The sequence below is a fragment of the Pituophis catenifer genome, unplaced genomic scaffold, assembly GCF_029215685.1.
Source record: "Pituophis catenifer annectens isolate HBS135680 unplaced genomic scaffold, rPitCat1.0.hap2 SCAF_1, whole genome shotgun sequence".
Classification (NCBI taxonomy): Eukaryota; Metazoa; Chordata; class Lepidosauria; order Squamata; family Colubridae; genus Pituophis; species Pituophis catenifer.
In genome coordinates this window covers 136,361,215-136,384,494 of record NW_027256881.1, presented here as the reverse complement: position 1 = coordinate 136,384,494, position 23,280 = coordinate 136,361,215, and the positions used below count along the sequence as shown (strand labels likewise).

Below are 23,280 nucleotides of genomic sequence, written 5' to 3'. Positions count from 1 at the left end.
TTATGACCTGTTGACTTCAACTCCCTGAATTCCTGAGCCAGCCATGCTTTATATGGGATTTTGGGAGTTGAAGTCCATAGGTCATAAAGGGGCCATAGTTGCCCATCCCTTGTCTGGACTCTTAGAGACCTGGAGATGGGGCAAAGGATGTGTGATAACCTTAGGAACAAGAGCAATGGTTATAGCTCCTCTGTGGATATTTATCATCTACCTCAAGGCAATTTCTAGACTGGGAAATGTCTATCATATGCACATAAGATACTTTTAAGATATTCTCTCATCCTTATTTTTCTGCTTCTCAGGAGGAGATTGTGTTTCTGGCACAGTCTGAATAAGTAATTTTGGAAGGGAACAGTACTCTGTGTTTTTCTGTGTAGGCAGGATTCCATAATTGGAATGAATCACCATGTGGAAATGAGATTTCGAAAAAAAAAAGAATCAAGTTGTATTTGCGCAGAGTCCCAGATCAATGTACAGCCTGTTTGCCAATCATAAGTAATGAAAAATAACAACTCATGGCCTCTCCGAATTCAAAGCCTTCTTGCAGGTGATAGGGTTGCTCATGGAATAAATACTATATATACCATAAGTCTCTCTCTGTGTGTGTTTGTGTGTGTATACCTCTTTCCCCCCAGATATAAACATACACTTTCAATCTTTTTGGGTAATTTTATGAATAGATATCAATTTTATATGAGTTAAAACTGTGTGCTTCCCCTGAGCTTAAAACCATACAGTTAGGGATATTGTTGTGTATAGGCCAACCTTTTAAAATATTTTTTATATGGCTGCACTGTGAGAGGGGAAATGTATAATTCTTTCCTTCCTTCCTTCCTTCCTTCCTTCCTTCCTTCCTTCCTTCCTTCCTTCCTTCCTTCCTTCCTTCCTTCTTTCTTTCTTTCTTTCTTTCTTTCTTTCTTTCTTCTTTATTGGCCAAGTGTGAATTGGACACACAAAGAATTTGTCTTTGGTGCATATGCCCTCAGTGTACATAAAAAGACAAGATACATTTGTCAAGAATCATAAGGTACAATATTTAATGATAATCATAGGGTACAAATAAGCAATAAGGAAACAATCACTATCTATATAAATCATAAGGATACAAGTAACAAAGTTACTTGTATCATGCATGACTTGTATCATGCAGTCATAAGTGGGAGGAGATGGGTGATAGGAATGATGAGAGGATTAATAGTAATAGTAATGCAGACTTAGTAAATAGTTTGACAGTGTTGAGGGAATTATTTGTTTAGCAGAGTGATGGCATTCGGGAAAAAACTGTTCTTTTGTCTAGTTGTCTTGGTGTGCAGTGCTCTATAGCATCGTTTTGAGGGTAGGAGTTGAAACAATTTATGTCCAGGATGCGAGGGGTCTATAAATATTTTCACAGCCCACATCACAGGAGTGTTGGTAGAATGCAATAGCCAGAGTCTAAAGTTATAGTTGCCTGAGCTGTACCATAACACAAATGAGCCTCCAAAGGAAAGATTAGATTAAAACTCTGCATGGTTTTGATTTCATCCTATAGCATTCAGTAGTGAGTTAGAATGTGTAAAAGAGTGGATTCTGGTTCCTGGAAAGTATCTTCTTTTATTCTTGCTTGAGTGGGTGTTTTAGGAATGGTTCTTCCATTCCTGGAAAAAAAAATTCCAAAACAGGAAATTATATGCAATGTTTTGGATGTAGTCCAGCCCTGAAACAAAGTGATGTTGGGCCTGTGGTGATTTGCCAATCCGAACAGGCCAATGCAGGGGCAATGCTTCCCAGTGTATTTTCCAGAAGAAGAAGAGATCCAGCAGAGGAAGAGCTGAGGAGATGAAGATGGAGGTGGAAGTCCAGTCTCGGAGGGATTCAGTTTAAGAACAATCCTATCTATCAGGGAGGCAGGGTTAGGAACAAGTTTAATGCCAGAGCAGGCAAGCATTGCCTGTGAACCTGTCTGTAATCCATTTAAAGACATTTAACAAAAGTCAAAGTGTTCCTTGTTGAACCAAGTGATTGCCTTGTCCCTTTCTTCTCCACCTCGTGATGTTGCCTGAGAAACAAAGAAATAAAGGTGGGGAAAGAAAAGAATGTCTAATGCAGAAAAGGATTTAGTGGAAACAGCAAGACAAATAGCATCTGCAGAACTCTCCCAGAGTTAATGGGCTTTTACTTAACTTTTAAGCAACAAAAAGATTATCAGAAAAAGACACCCACAGCCAGGGGCATATGCAGCTGGAATAGTCTGTTATTTTTCTCCACCATCTCTGCTTTCCAGGGTGGGTTTTTGAATTTACAATTTTGGTGAGAAAGATGAAAAGCAGATCTAAGAATGTTGGAGATGTGCTTTAGCAGGTGGTTAGTTCTGTTGTCAAGACAAATGATCCTACAGCACCGCTGAGGGTGATTGGGATGAAAAACACAGGTTTTTCTTCAACAGGCATCCTTTGCAGGGTTCTTTTATTTATTTATTTATTTTTCAAACAAAAAAACAACATAAAAGCATCATCTTTTCAAACAATTACAGACAGTGTTTTGGTTGGTTAAAATCTTTTCGTGCTCACAAACTCTTCAAGATATCAATATATGACACATGTTTCTTTTCCACTAAGAAAAAACCAAATTTTTACACATTTTATCTTAATTTCATTTCATATATCATATTTTATCTCCATGTTTTATTATCTATCCATTGATAAAATAAACCCCATATCAAATAATATTGTTTATCTTCCTGTTCTCTTATTTCAAATGTCAATTTACTCATTTCAGCACAATCCAACATTTTCTTAATAATTTCTTCATCAATAGGTATCTTCTCTCCTTTCCAATTTTTGGCAAATACAATTCTAGCTGCTGTTAAAACATTCACAATTAAATATTGCAATTCTTTATTAAATGTCTCTGGTAAGATCCCTAATAAAAATGTCTCTGGTTTAAAGTCAATATGTCTCTTTGTCATTTTTTCCAACCATGTGTATATCTTAGTCCAATATCTCTTTGCTTCTACGCATGTCCATCACATATGGTAATATGATCCTGGGGTCTGATGACATTTCCAACACTTCTCCGATTTATTCTTAAACATTCTGTCTATCCTCGCCAGGGGTATGTGCCACCTGTGAAACATCTAATACAAATTCTCCTTATATGCTGTAGACATTGTCATTTTATAATTATGTGACCACAATTTTTGCTATTTCTCTAAGTCAATACCATAACCAAATTTTTTTCCCCACGCTATCATTGATTCTTTAACTTGTTCTTCTTCCAATTTTACCTCTAGCAAATATCTGTATAACTTTTTAATTACATGGTCATCAGAACCCATTAAAATCTTATCTAAATTAGTCAAAACATTATAATAACTCTCTTGTTTGAGATCTTCTCGATATCTAGAAAATATTTGCATATATGAAAACCAGTCCATCTTACATCCCTGATCTTTTAGTTCCTGCTCCTTTGCAGGGTTCTTGTACAGGTAGTCCTCAACTTACGACCACAATTCAGCCAAAAATTTATGTTGTTAAATGGGTTTCGCCCAGGGGTGAAATGCTCCCAGTTCAGACCGGATCGCCTGATCCGGTAGCGATGGAGGCAGGTGGTTTGGAGAACCAGTAGCAAAAATCCCTGCCCCCCCCATTGCTCAGCTGAGCCCCGCAATCATCAGAGGCTTTTTTTTTATTTTTAAAAGCATTTTTTCTACAACCTCTTTGGCCGAAAAAAATGCTTTTAAAAGTAAAAAAAAAAAAAAAAGCCTCTGCCGATCAGGCAAGTCAGCTGGGATCATCAGAGGCTTTAAAAGCATTTTTTTTACAACCTCTTCAGCCGAAGAAAAAATGGTTTTAAAAGTAAAAAAAAAAAAAAAAAAAGTTGGCCACGCCCGCTCAGTCATATTACACCCCCACCACCAAGCCACGCCCACAGAACCAGTAGTAACAAATTTTACATATCACCACTGGTTTCGCCCCATTTTACAACTTTTCTCACCACATTTGTTAAGTGAATCACTGCAGTTGTTAAATTAGCAACACGGTTGTTAAGTGAATCTGGTTTCCCTATTGACTTTGCTTGTCAGAAGTTTGCAAAAGGGGGGATCACATGATTCCAGGACACTGCAACCGTCATAAATGTGAGTCAGTTGTCAAGCATCTGAATGTAAATCACATGACCATGGGGATGCTACGGTGGTCATAAGTGTGAAAAATGGTCATAAGTCATTTTTTTTCAGTACCATTGTAACTTCGAACGGTCCGTAAATGAACTGTTGTAAGTCAACGACTACCTGTACCAGGGCAAGTTGTATACTATGGTACACTGATTAATTTCAGGACTTCCAATAGATGAATGGCCTTGGCTTGGATTGCATTCTTGGTCAATAACAAGTTCTCTTACCAGGCTACTATGCACAGCTAGGAAAGATAATGAACTTTACTCTTACCCCCAAGAGCAACCTGGAGGAAAATTTTGCTGGTGGTCTCATTGCCCCTGTGTTACTTCTGACTCCCGGAGACTTTCCCCCGAGACCCTGTTGATATTCCCTAAGAAACTGGAGTAGGTCCAGGAATCTCTGGTTACCTCTAGCTGGAATGACACCTACTCTAAATATAATCTACCTCTTAGAATTTTTGTAGGAATAAAATGGAAGGAAATTCAACTTTAATACACATATACATAAATAATAAGAACATTTATGACTGCTACAAAAATTCAGACTACATCAATTTTTTGTAAAAGAAAAATTATACTTAGTGGAATAATTATTCCTGAACTCCCCATAGCGTCCCCAATATACATATATTCTCTCTCTGTGTGTGTGTGTGTGTGTATGTGGGCGTGGCTTGGTAGGTGTGGTGTGGCTTGGTGAGTGTGGCAGGGGAAAGATACTGCAAAATCTCCATTCCCTCCCCACTCTGGGGCCAGCCAGAGGTAGTATTTGCCAGTTCTCCGAACTGCTCAAAATTTCTGCTATTGGTTCTCCAGAACCTACTGGATTTCACCCCGTGTGTGTGTGTGTGTGTGTGTGTGTGTGTGTGTGTGTGTGTGTGTATTTCCCCTGGCTCAAGCTGATGAAGGGAGGAGAACTTGTGGCTCAGAAGGTTAATTCAACTGCCTAACATGCAGGAAGCCCAAGTTCAAATCCGAGTAAGGGTATGGCTAGCTGATGAAAGCTAAACAGCTTGAAATAGATCTATACTAGTCTCCCTTTATTTCTTTATCAGCAAAATATAAATTTGGTATAAAGTGGTTTGTCGTGAATGTGACTGCTTGACGGCTCTTGGATTGGAGCTGAAAGGCAAAAGAGAGCAGAATGCCCCCTCCCACATGTTGGGGTAGACCAGGTGTCCCGGTAAACACACACACACACACACACACACACACACACACACACACACACACATATATATATATATATATATATATATATATGTATGTATGTATGTATACACACACACACTGATATACATGTAACATATACTATAAACACACATAACATATACAATATACATATAACCTCTTCAATCTGAACTCAGTTCTTGGCAAGATGTCTGTGTCATAGAAGTGGTTTTCTGTTATATTTTTAATTTCATCTTTTTAATAGGCATATAAGATGAGATACAGCAATGTTTATTCCTCTCCTGCTCAGCATGACACCAACTATGTGAATATCAGCATCCACAAGTTCAAGGGCTCAAAAAAAGGCAAGGTGGCCAAAGTTGTACCCCTTTGATGTTGCACTCACCAAGGGCATTTGGTTGCATTTGAATGCTGCTTCCACCTCTGTGTTGACCTCTTTCCCCTGCAGACGTCACTTCAGGTGAAATAGGAAAGATGGACAGATAATCACTCCATATGGTTCATGATTGAATCAAGAGACAAACCTGGATTTGCTCAAATTATTCCTGCACTCTGACCATTACACAACAGCCACATGTCTGATAAATCTAATCTGAGATGATGCATAGCGAATGAAGAAATTGCAACTTTAACAGAATCAATTCATGTAGGGACAATACCGTTCTTAGTTAAATTTCCTTGGAATTGGTCTATATGGAGTAGATCATTAACTGTTCTAGAGTGGCTAAATTTATAGACAAAGATGATTGTGTAAGTGGAGCCCAAGGACTAATATCACTGAACATTGTTTTCAGTACATTCTCCTTTTAGAAATTGGCTGTTTGAAATGCTGCTGCTGCTGCTGCTGCTGCAGTTGTGTAAGAGACATAAGCAATTCATGACCTTCCGACAACACTTTGGGAAGAGTTGCAGTAAGCTGGAGGACCTGAAAAAAGGAAAGATAAACCACAGAAGATGCTGAGTTTTGTTCAAGCTGAAGCCGGTGCTTCAGGCTTTCAATTCAGACCAACAGTTGAAAGAGAAAGAGAGATAAGGAGGGAGGGAGGGAGAGAGAGAGAGGGAGAGAGAGAGAGATGTGATCATCTGTTGCAGAAAAACAACAACGCATCATTCTAGACAACACGGGTATTTTGTGGATCACGGGTATACTGTCGTTTTTACACTGATGATGATACAGCCAACTGATCACATCAAGAGTAAACCTTCCTTGTGCTGTATTAAAGGAAGCTGCCAAAAGACTTCTTAGTTATCCTGAAAAATTCAAAATATTTGTGGTTCCACATTGCCAATTAATGTGCTTTGCCAATTAAAAAAATATGCTGGGATGAAGAAAATGTGTTTTTTCCCCCCACTTCTTGTATCAGCATTACTTTGGTGTGGTGCTTAAGAAGCTGAAAATACCAAATCATCAATCACTTATTTACATCTGTAAGCAACATTTTAAAGCCCCATGAAACAATTTGAAAGGGAATAAATATTAAAAGCTAATGATCCTCACTCTCTTGAGGTATTTTTGTAAAATAGGAGATATAAAATGAAGCCCTGGCTGTCTAATGATGTCATAATTGGGGAATTGCAATTGTGAAAAATATCAACATATACACACATTGTTTCTGGAGTCAAATAAATACCCATTTCCCTCTCTCAGAAATAGCCAGAAGTTGAGGATTTTACTAACAACTAGGCTATTATTAACTAACTCCAATTATTTTTGTTGCCGCTTGCTACAATACACAGGAGGAAATGGACAAAACGTGCAAAACATGAATCTCCAGGATAAAATACACCAAAATCAGAAAGTATGGAAGATGGACAAGCTGACCAGGAAGTGCCTCAAAAATGAGCTCTCCCATTCTTTCTTTAATATGTTGCCTTTCTTGGGCTCATTCAGCCTTACATCTTGTTTGCTGTGGCTGAAAAACGCCTTACCTTCTCCTCTGCTTCATCTCCTCAGCCTGAAGTCATCTTTAGGTGTTCAATTTGAGAAAACTTTTCTTTCTTTTCCTGTCAGAAAACATATTACGTAGACAATTTAAGGAAATTGGACATGATGAGGTCAGGCTCTGATCTGATCCACTCTTATTGGTCTGTCCTCTCCCTGTCCATACCTAGCTAATTAGGGTCCTTCCATCTTGGTTGGAGGAGAACATGAACCTCTGGCTAAATTCCACTACTTTTGAGATATGACTGTGTATCAAGAGATTGATAGACGTATCTCAAATTAAATAGACTTAAATATTCAAACACAAATGTAATGGCTTAAAATAGATATCCCAGCAAGGTCTTCCTGTTAAGGAGAGTGATACAAACTGTGGGATGCAAACTCTTCTCCCTCACAAATTTTCTCAACTCCTTTCAGTTGGGATTTCAGTATGGCAGCAGTTAAATGATAGTTGTGAAGTACTCTCTCCAATGTTGATAGCTTTGAAAATGCTTTACCATGAGAGAGGACAGAAGATCATCCATCAATCACTGTCCTGAAACTGCCTTCCCAAAATTGAGAGCAAATGAGCTCCCTGCTCATCTCTGTCCCTGAGGTATGCTGAAGGTAGTCTGTGAGGACAATGCTCCGTGTGTGTGTGAAGAAAATCATGTGGGAAGCAGTTCACAACTCTGAAAGAAAAACGAAGACACATCAAAGGCTGTCTTCTGTGAGAATCTATTGGATTTTAGTTTAAATGTTCTATGGCTAGGACCATAGAAGCATGATGATGCCTCCAATCTGGTAGCTCACGATCTCCCTAAATATCTTCTGCACAATGCTGGATACAGTAACTGACTGTATATATTTGGTACAGGAGCGATGGTAATAAACCTTCTCTATATACAAGCATTCATGTTCGAGCTACATTGTTGTGACCTAGGCTTCCTGAGTCATTAAAACACACAAGTAGTCCCAAAAACCTCTTTTATTGCAATTATGTTCATTCACAGCTGAGTCCCAATTAGTTGCAAAAAATCCTTCGGGAGAAGTCCTTCGGGATAATCACCAACCTTTATCTCCCTTGATACTCTGCCAAAGACCTATTTGGCAAAGCCACACGGATTCCAAAATCAAACAGAGATACCGACTGGGAACAGAATTAACAATTCTGTTAATTTAACTGTGCCTTTGCTCCTCTTTTAAGCCTTATGGGTGGGGCCAATCATCTCCAGGCCTTACTCCCGAGTTGTCCCTTTTGATTTAACTGTTCGTGCCTTCTGGCAGCTCTGCGCATGCGCGCACTGAGAACAGGCTCCTCCTGTTCCTCTGCCTCTCTGCTGTCCAACTCTGGAGGCTCCGGAGTCTGCGCATCACTCCCAGATGGCCCTGGCCCCATCTCTGCCTCTGACACAGAGCCCATCCGGGCCTTCCCCAGACTCCAGGACTGGCCCATGTTCCTCCCCAGCCTCCTCACTGTTTGACTCCGCTGCCAGCTCCACAGGCTGCTGGCAGACCACAACATACATGATGTGGCTATATGGGCTGGGGGTTAGATGATTGATCAGAAAAAAATTAACATATCCACTGAATTGAACTGGTATTTTCATATGTAGGTATTAAACTTTATTACCTATTATATTAAAATAGGTAAGTATTGCACAGTTGCTTGATGATCTTTTAACATATTGGAACATGTTTTAGAATAAAAAATTAGATTTAAAGGAGAAAGAGATTGCTGAAATGCACTTAGCAGAAAACTTGGGAAATGCAACATGTTGTTTGATCAACATATTATAGAACACTTTTTATTTTAGTACTATTGCATCAATGTTTTAATACCAGCTTTTTAAAAAAAAAAAAAAGAAAAAGAAAATACACAGTTGGACAGGCAATTTAGCAGAAATTAAAAGTTTTTTTTTTTAAAAAAATAAATTTGTTGACAGACTGTCAGACCTGATAAAAAGGGTAGCTCTACTTTTCAAGAGAGAGAAGTCAACAGCATAGGCTGCAGATTCTGAGGACTATGAAGGGGTAGCAAATCTTTCGTTGTTTATCCACCTATTACATTTTTGCTGAAGGGATTTTTTTTGGTTCATACAACTTTCACAGCTGGAGGGGGAGATCTCAAACTCAAATTATGATGAGTGCTGAAGAGGACAAGTTCACCAAAGCCTGTTCACACATTAAGTCAAGTCTCCTTCAAAGTGAAGGAAGAGTATCATTTGTATTTTACTAAATACATGCTTAGTAAAATAATGAAACCTAACCCTACCTTGAGCAAACCATATATTTTGTGTTGGGAGTATAGATCTGAACCAGACAGGGATGCCCCATATTTAAATTTCATTCCCTGACAAATCCTCACATTTAGAAACAATATGCTTTAATGCAATGCTGGCTTGGGAATTCTGGAAGTTAAACTCCACATGTCTTAGATTTGCCAAACACTGAATTAAACAACAGACTCTTTCTGACTGAATACTTGAGGAAATGTGAGATTAGGAACATAAAACACACAGGAATACTTTAATTTAGATTTTTCATCACCCTATTTTTACTACCAGTTTTGTTTGAAAGAGCCTCCCTATTTTCAAAGATTCCCACCCCCCCAGGAGAAACAAACAGGGTCTTTTGCATCTAGAACATTTTTGTCTGTTCTTCCAGGAATCCTTCTAGGAGGCTATCAATGAAAAAATTAAAGATAGAAGCTTACATTGAGGTTCCCTTTCATTTTACCTCATGAATAACCCTGTGAGGGAAGTTGGGCAAAGGGCGAATGAGCAGTCCAGTAAGTAAGCCCAGTGAACTCATAGTTTCTTGGTTTCTAGCCTGGTCTCTTAACCACCAAACCAAACTGGCTCTCTTATTACACCATGTGGGCTCTGATAATTAGAGAAATCATAAATTTAATTCATACAGCACATAAATGAAAATGAATTGCATTTTTGTGTGGTTGCAAAATTGGGCAATTTAGGGATTGCTTTCTTGCTGGTTTGTCATGTTTTCCTGTGGCTGTGTGAGAGGTAAAATCCCAAAATGTGAATCACCTCATTGCTTCTTTTACACTATTGGATCTGTTTTGTTCTTCTCAATCAGTATCTTAGTACAGTAGAACAACATGAGGCAGCTCTTAGCTGCTGTTTCAGAAAAGATTATGTCCCTTCAGAACAAGTTCCAAACTATAAAGATGTCCACTCAGTCACAGTTGAAGATATGTGACAGAACTGCTCTGCCCATTAATATCATTGTGGGATTACTAAAGTCACAACCTGGTTTTACAAATGCCAGATGTCTTCCTGGGAAATACTATCTGCAATTCCCAAGAGGGAAGTCAGATTCTACTTTAAGCATGCCAAGTCGATATCCTTCACTTAAATGAAAAAAAAAATGGACTATGGTCTGGATTACACATATGTGTTTATCACGTCATTACTGTATGTCACCACAAATCATATTATTATATATACAACTTCAGTCTTGTTCAATATTTAATACTGTTCAGTGAACACTGTTGAAGTATCCATTTGCCAGCAATTATGAGAAGTCAAATTAATATTCATGATAAATGTGTGATGTTTGCAGTGTAGTATTGCAGTGTAGTATTGCAAGTCATCTCTCAAAGCAGTCTTTTTATGAGATCAAAGAAGTCTTTTGATGTGGTCAAACAACTGTCTTGTTTTAAATAATCTTTCACAAAGCTAGTGAAACTTTGAGGTCAGACCTTTTGCTATTCTCCTGGTTTTGATAGGTCATGAGTTCAAAAGTAAATATGTTTCCAAGAATGTTGAATGTTAAATGGGAACTAATATAATTTCAGAGATATGAGCTACTGAATAGGCTTTGCAACTCCATTGATTTGGATACAAGAAGATTGCAAATGCACCTTTCACTTCCCTTAAGAATAAGATGTATGGCTTTGAAAGTTGGACCATAAGAAAGGCTGAGCGCCAAAGAATTGAGGCTTTTGAACTATGGTGCTGGAGAAGACTCCTGCGAGTCTCTTGGACTGCAAGGCAATCAAACCGGTCAGTCCTAGAGGAGATCAACCCTGACTGCTCTTTGGAAGGCCAGATCCTGAAGATGAAACTCAAATACTTTGGCCATCTAATGAGAAGGAAGGACTCACTAGAGAAGAGCCTAATGCTGGGAACAATTGAGGGCAAAAGAAGAAGGAGACGGCAGAGAACGAGGTGGCTGGATGGAGTCACTGAAGCAGTAGGCATGAGCTTAAATGGACTCCAGAGGATGGTAGAGGACAGGAAGGCCTGGAGGTCATGATGGGTTGGACATGACTTCGCAACTAACAACAAGAAGAATAAGATTTGAAAAATTTCGCTTTGACTATATCATGCCCTTAATATTCATTACATTTCCCCCCCTAAATATACAAGGCAATTCTCTTAAAGTTTATAAGCTGTTTCATTAAATATTGGGCTAGCACAAAAAGGAACATTAGTTTATAGATTGCCCAACATTATAGGATGAATAGTAGGTGGGGAAAAGAGTGCTTATTCACACTGGCCAGTTGCTTCAACCATTTTTGGACTGAAGAAATGGACAACTGGCCTACTATTAATTTACTAACAATTTTCAAAGAACACATTTTTCTGCTGCACTTCCACATTATGGAGAGCATCTGTCCACTTTGAAGTTTTTGGATTAATAGGAATGGATGGATGAGCAGAGATAACATGACATTGTTGGCAGTTTCTTCCTCTCTAACAGTTTTGTTCTTCAGCTCCCAACAAACCTCAACATTAAGAACAGATGCAAAGAACTATGGGAGTGGAATTCCAAAATATTTGCATAAAGGGAGCAAATAGACCTTGAATATATGGTCCAATGCTGTGTTACTTTAAAACAGCTAGCAGCTAAATTTCCCCTTTCTTCTTTACTACTCAAGAATAGGTGCAAGATCTCAATCCACTTGGCGATAATAATTTTCATGAAGGATTTTATTGAGGGGTGGGGATCTGTAATTGACTTTTCCAATAACAGATCCATATTATACCTGGATTGAAAGCAAAATGAAAGTAAAAACACCCATAAAAAATAAACCATCTGATGCCCTTTTCCATGTTCTCATCCATGCTTTCTCTTGATTATAACAAAAGCATTGCTGTGTTGTCTTTAAAATAATATATTGCTTGAGCATTATTTCAAATAAGGTGGAACTGAGTCTCCTCTTTTAGGTAATCGCAGCTAGCCAATAATATCGTTCTCTATCCTCTTTGAACTTTTTTGCTTCTTTGGAAGGATTGTTCACATCCTGAAGAAATTATTACATTTGGCCCTCACCCTGAAGAAATTATTACATTTGGCCCTCACCCAGATAAACGAATCAATTGATTTATTTTATTTCATATATTCTTATTCATAAATCTTTCACTTCTCTTTCACAGCTTTTGTAAACAGGTAAACAAGTCCACATGAAAATTCATGCTTTCTTTCAAAATAATATATGTATTTATACATCTTTCCTTCTAGCAAAGAAAGCTATTCACACATTTGGATAGCATGAATCTGGTTAATTTATAATCTGCAATTAAAAGTTATCCCTTCACTTCCAACTTTTTTATTATTTAAGTTAATACATGAATTTACTTTTATTAAAGTCGGAGTCACCAATTGTGAGTTGGGCAGCGATATAAGTGTGTTTAATAAATAAATAAAAATGGAACCTTTGCTACTTTTTCTGAAAAATGATAGCTCTCGGATCATGTTTTTCCCCCGATACTTGCATTTTTAATGATGTGAATATCATCTCTTCTTTCTGAAAAAAAAGCCCAAAAGAATACTTTAAAAATCTTTGGCTCAATATTTCATATCCCCCTTTTTTTTCACACTACTCTATTCATGGCATACCACATAACCCTTACCTTTTTAGTTGGGGCAGCAAATACCAACTGGTAAACATGAGAAAGGGTTAGAAGAGGAGCAGGGCAGTGGTAGGATTCAGCCAGTTCAGGCCAATTCTGGCAAACCGGTTGTTAAATTACTGGCTGGCCCCTCCCCTCCCCAACCCTTCCAGGAGTCCCCATGCGCCCTATTTTCGCTCCCAGGTAAGTGCAGGGAGGCCTACTAACCCAAAATGGGGTGCGGGGGGGCGTGGCCCCCCACGGCCCATTTTTGCTCCCAGGGTGGGTGCAGGAGGCTGAGTACTGCCTCTCACACCCCCTGGCCATGGCCATCATGGCCACGCCCACCCAGACGGTCATTAGGGCAGAGAACTGGTTGTTAAATTATTTGAATCCCACCACTGGAGGAGGGTATCCTTTTCTCCAAAGGCTCTGTCTTGCATCTGAATGAGTGATAGGGAGAAGCAAATGCTGGTTCTGAAATGTGTCTCAGAGTGTTAGAGTTACATCTCAGTTCCAACAGCGGGGTCAAAAGATGCAAGAGCTCTCCAATTTGCATTAAAATGTAGCATTAACAATCCAACTGCATTAAATTACTTTCAAAAAAAACATGGGAAGGAAATAGTGCTTGATTGCAAGTATCCAACAGAACATATGTAATCAGAGGTAAAGACAGACAGAATGTCTGAGAGGGGTGAAAGTGGTCTGAAGCTGAATGCCTCTCTGCTTTGACATACAAATGCACCAAAGAGCAAATCTCTCAGCCACTTCTAACATCTTTCAAAGGCTGGAAAGGAAGGATGAATCAAATATATTTTCAGGCTATTTGCATACATTTACTAATAAGTTCTTTCCATGTTGATTTGTTTTTCCTTTGTTTGAAGGAATATCTGTACTTGAAAATGCATTTCCAGACTTAAGTTTCCTCACTGATACACTATTTATGGCCCCCATTCTTAAGAACCATTAGATAGCAATAGCACTTAGACTCACATACCGCTTTATAGTGCTTCACAGCCCTCTCTCAGCAGTTTACAGAGTCAACATATTGCCCCCAACAATCTGGGTCTTTATTTTACCGACCTGGGAAGGATGAAAGGCTGAGTCAACCTTGAGCCGGTGAGAATCAAACTGCTGGCAATGAGTAGAGTTCACCTGCAATATTGCATTCTAACTACTGTGCCAACATGGCTCTTATTATTTATTCTTATTCTTATTATTTAGATCAAAGGACGCTAGAGGCAGAGCTTTTAAGGAGCAGCCAATATCTATTGAATGGAATCTATTTTTTAAAAAATGTTTTAATTTATATTTATGCTGATATTTAATTTGCAGCTAGCTTTTACAATTTACTGTTTTCTAACAATTTGTTATACTTGCTATTGGTTGGCTTATCTTTATATTGCTAACTTTGTTTTTCTGTGCTGTCTCAGTAACTTTTTTTTGAAATGTACTTGTCTGTTCTAGATTATTGTTTTTAATAGTTTTTAGTATAGTGGCATGGGCCCGGGGTACTTGAAGGAGCACCTACTGCCTGCCTCTCACCGACCAGCGCGCTCACATAGGGCAGCCCTCCTCGGGGTGCCGTCGACCAAGCAATGTCGGCTGATGGTGCCCAGGATGAGGGTGTTCTCGGTGAGCGCGCCAACCCTCTGGAATGCCTTACCCACTGAGCTCTGAACAGCTCCTGACCTCCGCTCCTTCCGCAAGGACCTAAAGACGTGGCTTTTTAAACAACTCATCTGATCTGCAGGGTGTTTTTAGTTGGTTTTAATATGGGTTTTAAATTGTGGGATTTTAATTATGCTAAATTAATTATATTTTTTTATTGTTCTTCGGTTTTTAACCTTTTGTGAGCTGCCACGAGTCCCTCGGGAGAAGGGCGGCATATAAATTTAAACAAATAAATAAATAAATAAATAATAGTAGGCTGTTAGCCACCTCAATAGGGGCAACCTCAGACAATGTATAAATACAAAAAAAAAATAAATCAGTTGATTAACTGAACAGCAATTTTGTTTTAAAAAAGTAGACAAATCATGCATAAATAGGGACTGTAAAGCAATAGCAATCGCACCTAGTCTTCTATACTGCTTCACAATGCTTTACAGCCCTCTCTAAGAGGATTACAGAGTCAGCATATTGTCCCCAACAATCTGGGTCCTCCTTTTACCCACCTTGGAAGGATGGAAGGCTGGTAAGACCTGAACTGCCAAACTACTGGCAGCCGATGATCAGCAGAAGTAGCCTGCAGTACTGCATTCTAAACACTGCGCCACCGCGGCTCATTTTTAAAATACAATTTTCTTATTCGATTTCTCTGAAAATATGAATGCCAACCAGAGCATCTCTAATCTGAATGCCAGATGTGTCAATGTCAGAGCAAAGCCCTCAGTTTGACAGCATAAGCAATGTTGCAGAACAAATTTTAGTTCCACTTTGGAAAGCAGGCCAAGGTCTCAGAGCAATGAGAAAAATTCAGATTCTCGGTACCTTCCATCTTGGCCTCACCCAGCCCCTGTGATAACTTCCCTTGAGATCTGTGATCGGAAAAACTGTTTTCAAAAAGTGAAGGATGTTTCAACATGAATATTCCCCTCCAAGGGAGTGGCACTAGAAGAGATGAGGGGGAAAAAAAACAAAACCCTATTCAATAGTCCCAGAGATATTGTCCTAAGCATTAAGGATTGCATCTTAGTGGATGTTTGATTCAAAATAAGTATTTTTGTGTGTTTGTTTTTTAAACTAAGAGTTGAATTGAAATAATTGAGAAACAAGAAAATAAATTAGATAGCTTACTCTGGCTTGCTAGATCTAATGTTACAGCTCTGCTTTTCTTTCTATCCCCCCCCCCATTCCATCCTTTTATGCTTTGAACATTACACTTTATTAACTACAATAGGACTTTGTCTCTGGTGAATAGAAAGACTTAGATCCAGTGAAGAAACTCCACTGATTGAATTGAGGACATAATTTTCCTTGAAATTACTTCTCCTTGTGCCCTCTTTAAAATATGCTCTAAAAGGCCAGGAGAGTCTCCAGAACAGCGTAAGAAATCGTGCTAAGACCTGCAAAAGGAAATAGCAAAGGTCAGACTTGCTCTTTACTACTGAGAGAGTTTGACAAGAATGTATTCAAGGAGAACATTCTGTAGAGAAACTCAGTATGAATCTCATCTGGGATAGAGATGTGTGTGTGTGTGTGTGTGTTTCTGAGCGCTTCTGTGTGCCTGCCTGTTGATACTGATTTTTTTTTTAGTCTGATATGTCTTACACTTGGGCAGCGCGGTGGCTCAGTGGTTAACATACTCGGCTTGTGAGCTGGAAAGCCAGCAGCTCAGGTTCGAGACCCGAGTGCCATGTGACATGATGAGGTCACATCCTTAACCCAGCTCCTAACAGTTCAAAAGCATGTAAATGCAAATAGATAAATAGGTACCACTTTGGTGGGAAGGTAACAGCACTCCGTGACATCATGCTGGCCACATGACTGCAGAAGCATCTTCAGACAGCGATGGCTCAATGAAATGGAGATAAGCACCGCCCCCTACAGTCGGCAACAACTAGCGGAGTAAAATACACAAGGACTCCTTCACCTTTATGTCTTACACTTAGAAGCCAAACAAAAAGATTTGACTATCAGTTACTAGGTGATAATGTTAATAGAATGATTAGAGGGGAAAAAATCGCTTTGTCACACTAAAAGCATTCACCAAGCAATTAGAAGCTTTAACCATATTGTGCTCAACATCATTAACTTTGCATAACACTAGCCTACTTGGAACAAAATACATGTAGTCCTCGACTTACAACAGCTCATTTAGTGACCGTTCACTAAAGTTACAACGGTGCTGAAAAAAAGGGACTTACGACGTTTTTTTCACATTTACAACATTGCAGCATCCCTGTAATCATGTGATCAAAATTCAGATGCTTGGCAACTGGTTCATATTTATGACCATTGCTATGTCCCAAGAGCATGTGATCCCCTTTTGCAGCCTCCTGACAAGCAAAGTCAAACCAGATTCACTTCACAACTGTGTTACTAAATTAACAGCTGCAGTGACTCACTTAACAACTGTGGCAAGAAAGGTAGTAAAATAGGGCAAAACTCACTTAACAAATGTTTCACTTAGCAATATAAATTTTGGGCTCAATTGTGGTCATAAATTGAGGACTACCTGTATACTCAGTTAGGAGCCACATAATTTTAATCAACCCTCAGTTGATGACATTGTGATATTAATTTGGACAACTATCATAATAATAACAATACTTTATCATGATTGATGTCCAAAATATGACCATCAGTTTTAAAGGGAAAAAAAAGGTTAAATTAGATCTTTTGGAGAGAAAGTAAAGGGAGAACGTCTTCCTAGAAAGATACTACTAAGTCATGAAAGCTTAATTCAGTTTCCATATGGCTTTCAGTTAAATAGCTTCCCTCACACTTTCAATGTATGTAATCTGTGGATCTCAGCAGCTGTGCCTAGACCCATTAATTTCAGTTGGACTCTGCACAGGTGGGAATATTTAACTATGTGTATTAGATTAAAGATTCTCAGCTTTAACCTTTTTCTTTTCTAATAAATTAAGCCCTTACTGAGGTCCCCACTGATTATGCAAGCTCCTGTTTTTAAGCAGTTGTAAATATTGGCTATAAGAAAAGGTATCTCCTCAACGTGGAGTCAAATTCCAGAAATTCCTGCTTAACTAAGCAGATATTAGAGCATCTATGTTCTGGGCTTATAGAGCCATATTCCTATCCTGCAAGGCTGTCTCAATGTTTGATACAAATATCAGACAATTCAGATAAAATAAGTCACAGTTCTTTTCAGAAGCTAGCATAACCCCTAGACTTCTGCTTCCATCCCTTCCCCTTTGCATAGGAAGGAAGGTCTGGGGCAGGGCAGTTTGTGATTCAGCTTGAAAGATTGTTAGGTTTGTGTGTGTGCGTTTTTCCAATACACAGATTATATGCCATTAAGCTATTTTCAGGTAGCCACCACATCAATCCATGATGATGTATCTCTAGCCTGTTCTTTCATGTCTCCCATGTCTCACTGCTGTAATTGAGTTCAAAACTTTGCTGTTGGTTATCCTTTTCTCTTTCCTTCCACTTTTCCCACATTGGAGCCTTTTCCAGGGAGATGGGACTTGGCATAACGTGTCCCAGGTAGGATAATTTGAGCCTTATCATTTGTGCATCAAGTGAAAACTCTGGGTTGATTTGTTTGATGATCTAATGGTTACAATCAATCAATCAGAATAGAGCTGGAAGAGACCTTGGAGGTCTTCTAGTCCAGCCTCCTGCTTGAGCAGGGGTGTCAAACTCGAGGGGTGTCAAACTCGATTTGATTGAGGGCTGCATCAGGGTTGAGTTTGACCTCAGGGGGCCAGAGTGGGCATGGGCATGGCCAGCTCAACGTTACTCGTGTTGGCAGCAAAAACAGGCTCTCAAGCTCCGTTTTCAGCTGCAATGGTGTCCCGCAACCCTTTGCCAGTGAAAAATGGAGCTCGGGAGGGTTGCACGTGGTCCTCGTGAGTTCCTTTTTCACTGGCAGAGGCACTGCGGGCCGGTCCTTTGCTGTTTCCAGGGTGGCCCCACAGACCAGATTTAAGCACCCCACATGCTGGAGCCGGGCTCCAGGCCTTGAGATTGACACCTCTGCCCTATACCATTTCAGACAAGTGACTTCCAGTCTTTTCTTAAAAATCTCCAGTGATGAAGCACCTACAACTTTTGAAGGCAAGCTGTTCCACTGTCCTCATTGTTAGGCAGTTTCTCCTTAATTCCAGGTTGCTTCTCTCCTTGATTAATTTCCATCCATTGTTTCTTGTCCTGCCCTCTGGTGCTTTAGAAAATAAATTGGACCCACCCCCCTCCTCTTTGTGGCAGCATTTCAGATACTGGAATACTGCTATCATGTCATTCCTTGTCCTTCTTTTCTCTAGACTAGCCAAATCCAAATCCTGCGACCGTTCTTCATATGTTTTAGCCTCCAGGCCTTTAATCATCTTAGTTGCTCTTCTTGGCACTTTTTCCAAAGTCTCAACATCTTTTTTGTAATGTGGTGACCAAAACTGGATGCAGTATTTCAGGTGTGGCCTTATTAAGGCTTTATAAAATGGTACTAATACTTTATGTGATTTTGATTCTATGCCTCTGTTTATACAACCAAGGATTGTATTAGCTTTTTCAGCTGCTGCGCACACTGCTGACCTAATTTGTTTTCTTGATTGTCCATGGTATTGTCAGGAATCTTCTGCAACATCAGAGTTCAAAGGTGTTGGTTTTTTTGCTTTTTTAATAATTTTAATTCACCGTATGTTACCTTGAGCCATTGTTGATAAGGTAAAATATATATTATCATCATTATTAACATTGGAAATTTTCTATTCCTAATTTGTTCTGAACTGTATATTTTCATTTTATTCAAACCCAGGTGGCTGCCATGTGTACAAACCACTGTTAGATAAAACCAGGACATGAAAACAGAACGAGCTTGTGAACCAAGTTGTTGATGAAAAACCATTGTCAATTTATTTCTGTTAGCTGTTAAAAATATTGTCCACTTGTATAATGCAAAGTTATTCCATCCTTTTATTGTTAAATCTGATGTTATGTCTGATCACAGGAGTTAAAAAAGCTTTAATGGAGCTTTAATGGCCTGCACTAAAGATGTGTCTGGTTCAAAATCGTACCACTGAATGAGATGCCTTGGAATGGCTCCAAACAGCCTATAAATACCATGGTTTTTTTCTGCTGTTGATAGAGTAACTGTCAGGAGATCCAAGTTCAGATCAGCTATTGAGGTCCTGTAAGTGAATATCAGGCTAATCACTCTTTCTCAGTCAACTTATTCCCAGATATTTGTTGTGGGGAAAACACACAGAAGAAAGATCCAGTAAAAACTTTTCTTTTGGTTCTGGAGGGAATTCAGGAAGATATACATCTAAGAACTCTCTAGTATATATCATGTGTCTTTTTGCCCTTCAGAATATGGAGCCTGCAGTTCTTTATCACAGTTTTAAATATTCCATAACTGAAAGAGGCACCAAAAACATTATGGTACCTGTCATTCCCCAACATATAACTTTTATACTGTTGTTGCTCTCTAGCCCCATCTAGTGGCCGGAGAGAGAAATACCAGGTATATTGTTTGAAGCTGACCCAACCCATTTTACCCATCAACCCGCACTCTCAAACCAAGTCCATGCTGGGAAGCCAGACCCCATTTCCTTTAGCATTTGGAGAAGGCAGTAACACATGGTCATCCAAAGACAAACCCACATCCCACACACAGAGCATCGCTGGTGAGATTTAAATTTGCTTGTATTTACTAATTTACTCAGGAAGATAAATCTATCTCAGCATCTACTTCTGTCCTACTATCGCAGCATCATTGACAGTGACCTGAAATACAGCATTCTTGCATGGTATGGGAGCAGCTCTGCAGCGGACATAAAAGCTCTACGGAGAATCATTAAAATTGCCCAGAATATCATCGGGCTCCAGCTACCATCCCTGGATGACATCTTTGCATCTCATTGTTTGAGGAAGTTGCACAACATTCTCAGAGACTCTTCCCATCCTGTTTACAATCTTTTTGGACTGTTGCCTTTTGGCAGAAGATACAGAACAATTAAAACTCGGACCACACGTTTTCTGAATAGTTTTTATCCCAGAGCTATAATTACACTCAAAAATGAACTAAAGGGCCACCATCAGTGAGCTGTTGGACAGCATTACTTGGTCTGCTGTGTGGCTGCTTAGGTGGTTGAGGGAATTTTGTATGTCTGGGGATTGTCATGTGTGTTGGGCTTGGTCTCTGGGTGTTATGTGAATTTCGTTTTATGGGTATACTGTGTATATACGTACAGTGACAATAAGCTATTAAACTTAATTGCTATGTTCAGCAGTAACTTAATACTGTCTATTTTGTATTTGGTTCTCATTGTATGTATCCCCAGTTTCCCCAGTTTCACCATATCCTGTTCTTTCAATAAAATATTCAGATCTAAGCACACGGTCTGTTTTATTGGAGGATAGGTGGGTTTAGCTGCATGTTGAACTGCTCACAGCCTAACATGTAGTGGGGACAGAACAGTATTCATTTTATAATAAGGCATGACAGCCATGTGTGTATATTCTCTTTTCTACCATGGAACTTAAAAAGGCAAAATACTTGGCATCGCACGAGAGATTCCTCTTGTTCAGGGATTGACCACGGCTGAAGTTTAGGTTCAATAAATTGGCTTCATCACATCATTTCATTCATAGCATAGACTGCAAGGTTAATTTTTTTGTCGATGCTCTTTCTACAACAAAAACAACAGCTATTGTTTCTGATGCAGAGAGTCCTGTCATTTGGAAGCTGTTGTGTTCACCCAAGATTCTGCACTATTTCTGAAATTCACATGCTTTGGGACGAATCGTGATGTATGGAATAAGTTCATCATAAACCGTAGGACTAGCAAAATAGCACATGTGTCATATGTATACGACATGTGCCATTTTTTTGTTTAATGCTGTTAGTGGTAATTTTCAATAAATTGTGTAGAATACAGAAGAAGAGAAATAAGTCTTTCTCTATCCTTGAACTGCTGGCATTTTGCGGAAATCAATATCCTGACCTCTCTCTTCTCACTGACTGTATAAATAACTTAGCAGAAGGCTTTATAACATGGCTTTAACCTTTGAGATGGATGGCCATCTCAGGGTCCAGCTTCTATTAAAGGACCACTTTTCTAATTCAGTTCTACAGAGCCAGTTAGCAGCTGCTTATTGGGTGGGAAATATTAATGCTTTTTTTCTTTTTTAAAGAAATCATTTTGCCAGCAGGTTTGCAGTTTCAGTAACAGTAATAGAGTTGGAAGGGACCATGGAGGTCATCTAGTCCAACCCACTGCTCACGCAGGAGACCTATACTAGGGATTCGAACCGCCAAACTGCTGACCTTTCTGATCGTCTTAGCCACTAAGCCACCTAGCCTAGCCTAGCCACATTTCATTTCATTGGTGACTAGATGGTAAATCGCACAGACCAAGGGACGATGTAAATTGGACCTGTATTAAAGGATTGCTGGAATCTTGCTAATATTTTGGGTGCAGCCCCCTGAGGAGGAAGAATGAGTTCAGCTATCTCTTCCCCCAGTTGCTTCTCACTCCCTCATGTGCCTTCGTGGACATGGAAAGAGGGTGCAGCTCAAAAGTAACTGCACAGGCAGCTTGCAGTCAAAAACGTAGATTGATATCTGTGTAGATCAGGGTTTCTGAAGCTTGGCAGGTTTAAGATGTTTGGACTTCAATTCCCAGAATTCCCCAAGCAGTTCATCTTAAAGTTGCCATCTTTAAAAAACATTGGTATGAATAGCACTGAGGAGTTGGTCCTTCCCATGACATTACTGCATCTCTGCTGCTGCTGCGATATCCTCACTCATTGCACAATGCTGATTGGAAAAGTAGTAATAGTAATAAAGAGTCATAGTGGCACAGTGGTTAGAATGCAGAATTGCAGGCTAACTCTGCCCATGGTCAGGAGTTTGATCCTGACTGGCTCAAGGTTAACTCAGCCTTCCATCCTTCTGAGTTCAGTAAAATGAGGACTCCGATTGTAGGGGGGCAAAATGCTCATTCTGTAAACAACTTAGAGAGGGTTGTAAAGCACTGTGAAGTGGTATATAAGGCTAAGCGCTATTGCTATAATGACGGAAAAAAACTATATAAAAATGTATATTAGAAAAAAAGCTTCATACATTACAGAGTGCAACACAGGACAATTTCCAGCTTAATATTATTATTATTATTATTATTATTATTATTATTATTATTATTTTATTATTTTATTATTATTATTATGATAGAATATTTTAGCACCTATCACAGACATACAGACTACTTTAGACCAATCTACAAATTTCTGCAATAATGCTATATGAAAGATGTGTGTGCTGATGAACGGGAAGAATAATGGGTGATGCTCTTGGATTTCTCACAAACTTGAGGTTTCCTCTGCAATGGCGTATATTCCTCATCCTTTATGTCAGATTCCTGATGTTTTACTTTTCCAAACATTTGTCATTCTACCTTCTCTCTATATTAGCTGAATCCCCTCTAAATCAACACCTGTAATCTGCTAAATTTATCATCCAAT

At 39.1% G+C, this 23,280-nt stretch overlaps 1 long non-coding RNA gene across 4 annotated transcripts in view; it reads right to left on the bottom strand.

Annotated features, from left to right (window-relative positions):
• Window positions 1-1,059: 1,059 nt before the first annotated feature.
• The window catches only part of LOC139325594 (uncharacterized), a 78,839-nt gene continuing 56,618 nt past the window's right edge, over window positions 1,060-23,280 (bottom strand). The window contains exons 2-5 of one of the 4 annotated variants that reach the window (XR_011601103.1): window positions 13,009-13,040; window positions 7,273-7,347; window positions 5,729-6,268; window positions 1,060-2,038 (exon numbers count right to left, since the gene is read on the bottom strand). This is a non-coding gene — a long non-coding RNA (uncharacterized lncRNA). Of the gene's footprint in view, window positions 2,039-5,728; window positions 6,269-7,272; window positions 7,348-7,782; window positions 8,181-13,008; window positions 13,041-23,280 lie in introns of those variants that run through there. The other 3 variants (XR_011601107.1, XR_011601105.1, XR_011601104.1) reach the window with 3 other exon arrangements.